A 3,504-nucleotide genomic window follows, 5' to 3' on the forward strand; every position below is an offset into this window, starting at 1 on the left:
CAGGCACGAAATGCGCTCTTGAATATTTCACGATGAATCATGAGGCCTGATGTTTTCAGCAGTCTTTCTGCTCTCCGACACTTCGTTTTAGCTTCTTTAACGTCCGACGTATACCACGGAGCATACTTGCGGTTGGTGACGGTCCTTGTTTGGAATGGCGCATGTTTGTCAAGCGTTTCATGTCCCGTCCTACATGTTAAATGTTGCTGTTGGTCAGGGACCCCTTGTAAAGAGCTTTGAGCACATTTAGTGGATATTGCGCTCTATAAAAGCTCAATTTTTTTAAAAAGGCAAACCTACACACAGACCAGCACTGCCCTACTCGGACTGACAAAACATGTTTTCATTTTACTCTGGGACTTTTTAATCCATTTAACCCTCAACTTGACAAATTATATAGTCTCAAACCCGAGATTTCCTTTTCAGGTCATTTGAAGGTCATATTGATCGATCAATACTTGAAGTTTAAATGTCGTGGCGAAAGTGAAAATAAAAATGTGTTTTGTTAGAGTATCGCAAAAGTACTTCTCATTATTAGAGATTTTGCTCAACCGCCCGTTGCAAGCAAGCTTGTATTGCTCACAACCTCTTGTTCTCGGATATTTACACAGCAAACTCCTGCAGGTGCAAGTGCTTGCCTTTCGCTTTCATGTACAACCGAAAGGACGGGCATTTACGAGAGTGTAGATTAACCCTTTCGAAGCGAAACTGAATTTCTCTCAAATCATACAGTCTCAACTCAAAATCTATTTATTGTCTCGTTAAAACAACAGACTGTGTACGGCTTTGTGTTCGAGTAATATGACTCTAGGCTTGTGACGTGTAGGGTCCTGAGGTCGAGTCCACCACTATGTGCGCGGTAATGTTGAGTTCTTTTTGTTTTAATGTTTGTTTTGGCTTTTTTTTTTGGGGGGGGGGGGTATTTTTTTTTCTTTTTTTCTTTTTTTTGTTTTTGTTTTGTTGAGTTTTTTTTTATGTGTAGATCTATGTGTGTGTGTGTGTGTGTGTGTGTGTGTGTGTGTGTGTATGTGTGTGTGTGTGTGTGTGTGGATTTTTTTCAGGATATTTAAAAATTTGGTTGCTTTTTGATGTTTGTTTTTTTGGGAGGGTGGGGGGGGGGGGGGTGGGGAGGGTATGTTTTTTGGGGTTTTTTTTTTTTTTTTTTTTTAGTTTTTGCGTCCGGTCACAGTGTTGTATATACGTCTTTATAGGCGTGTCTCGACTTTTATGTTGTTGACTAGGGACTCCTCGTAAAGGGCTTTAAATACATTTAAATGGATATTTTCCTATAGAAAAATTCACATTTCCCCAGAAAGAAAAGTAACAGCGATGTGATACGGCCTTACAGAATAGCGTCTTGGTTATTGCTGTCTTTGTGATATATTGTCAAAGAAGACCAGTTTTCAAACCGTACCTGTAGAGGGTTAAACAAGAGAACAAGAGGGCCTATTTAAACACCGCATGTTTGAATAGCTCATCACTTTGTGTGTTATGTGTGGCCACCGGTTCGTTTGTAATGTTTGGCTCTCGCGTGTCCTCATATCGGTATTGGGAACCATCAAAGACAAGAGGGTCTCTACAATCAATGTCGATAACGGAATCATGCAAGTTCCTCTTTATTATTTGGAAAGGGGTGGGGGTGGGGTGGGGGGGGGGGTGAAAGCGTTTATTTTAGTTCGACATGCTTGTTGATAGCGTTTATTATCTAAACAATGTCGTTAGCTAATGCAATTATTTCGTTAAAGAATTATAATATAATCAGATTATTACAGAAATGTGTAACAAACAAAAAAATAATAATAGAAACTAGGCTTTAAAAAAGGAAGGTTGACTTCGATAAGAAAGGCTGAAAATGACCAGTTGCTCGATATGTAGATTCTGAAATTTTAATGAGGCGTCTCACAAATTTGTCAAAACCTACATGCTGTTGGCTGGTGGGGGATCTCTTGTAAAGGGCCTTGGACACATTAACCAGTTAACAGTTAAAAATTTGACCAGAAAAGTCTTCCTTCAAATATCGATTTATTTATATGACTCTCATCTTGGTAAAAAAAAAACAAAAACTCAAAAACCTGGGCCCTCGTCATCGCGATTGAGAATCATTTTTCTCAAATTGCATCTCTGCGTCAAATAATTTTCTCAGTGATATTTTGAAAAAAGACGGGAAATGTTCATAAACAAAGACATTTTGAGATTTTTAAAAAGATCATCGTTTGTTTTGATTATTTCTTAGATCAAGATTTTACACGGACTTGATCCCAGGATTAAGCTGGCCTCATAAGGAAAACTCTCGGGAGTTTATTTATCGTTTATTTATTTATTTATTTATTTATTTATTTATTTATTTATTTATTTATTTATTATTTATTATTTATTTATTTATTTATTTATTTACTTATTTATTTATTTATTTACTTATTTATTTATTTATTATTTATTTATTTACTTGTTTATTTATTTATCTATTTATTTATTTATCTATTAATTATTTAGTTAGTTATTTATTCATTTATTATTATTGATTTATCTATTTATTAGATTTTCAAGGCTTTCTGATCCACACAGGTCGACTTGTACGCAGATTACAGGTGTTACGTTTGTCCCTAGACAGCCTCAGTCTGGTTTCACCATATTACGTGGCACAGAATCCCTCAGTAAACAACTGAGGAATCCTATTAATTGCCCATATACACTACTCGACAATCCAATCACCTGCTCGTCTAAAACCCGATGAATCAAAGAGATCCCACGTCTTATTGTATTGGACATTTGATAATGATGTTGCTTGCTCACCAATCATGGTTCGCTGTGATCTAAGCGATAAAATACCCGCTCATATCAATCTTCTTATCAAATCCATTTCTAATCCATTGCACCCCGTATCCGCCATGATAGGTCGTCCATGTGTATTGCTGAGTGAGATAACAACATGAGTGCGTTCACTAAACCTGAGAGGTTTTGGTTGTTGGGGTAACTTTGGAAAAGAGCTTCGTTATCACTGCAGTGCCCGTTGACAATACATTATAATGATAACATATAATATGATTTAGATGAGATATTGTTGTTGTTGTTGTTGTTGTTGTTGTTGTTGTTGTTGTTGTTGTTGTTATTATTGACAATTAATTGAAAAGAGGGTATATTATCATCGGTGGGTTATGCTGACAACAACATTTGTGGAGGTGGGTGGTGATGATAGTGTTATGTTATTTTTTTATTTTTTTTTTATTTTTGTTGTTGTTGTTGGGTCATGCTGACAAAAACAATTGTGGTGGTGGTTGTGGTAGTGATAGCGTTGTGTTGTTGTTGTTGTTGTTATTGTTGTTGTTGGTGGTGGTGATGGTGGTGGTCATTGTGGTGGTTGTGGTGGTAGTGGTAGTAGTAGTGGTAGTAGTAGTACCAGTGTATTGGTGGTGTGGCGTTGTTTCGTGATTAAGGTGTATGACAATGGTTGTATTCATAACGAATTTAAGGATTTGACCTTCAGAATGATCATTGTGGTCAAGA

Source organism: Berghia stephanieae, chromosome 2 (assembly GCF_034508935.2).
Source record: "Berghia stephanieae isolate SIO BIC M18660-M18661 chromosome 2, UCSD_Bste_1.3, whole genome shotgun sequence".
In the NCBI taxonomy this organism is placed as follows: Eukaryota; Metazoa; Mollusca; class Gastropoda; order Nudibranchia; family Aeolidiidae; genus Berghia; species Berghia stephanieae.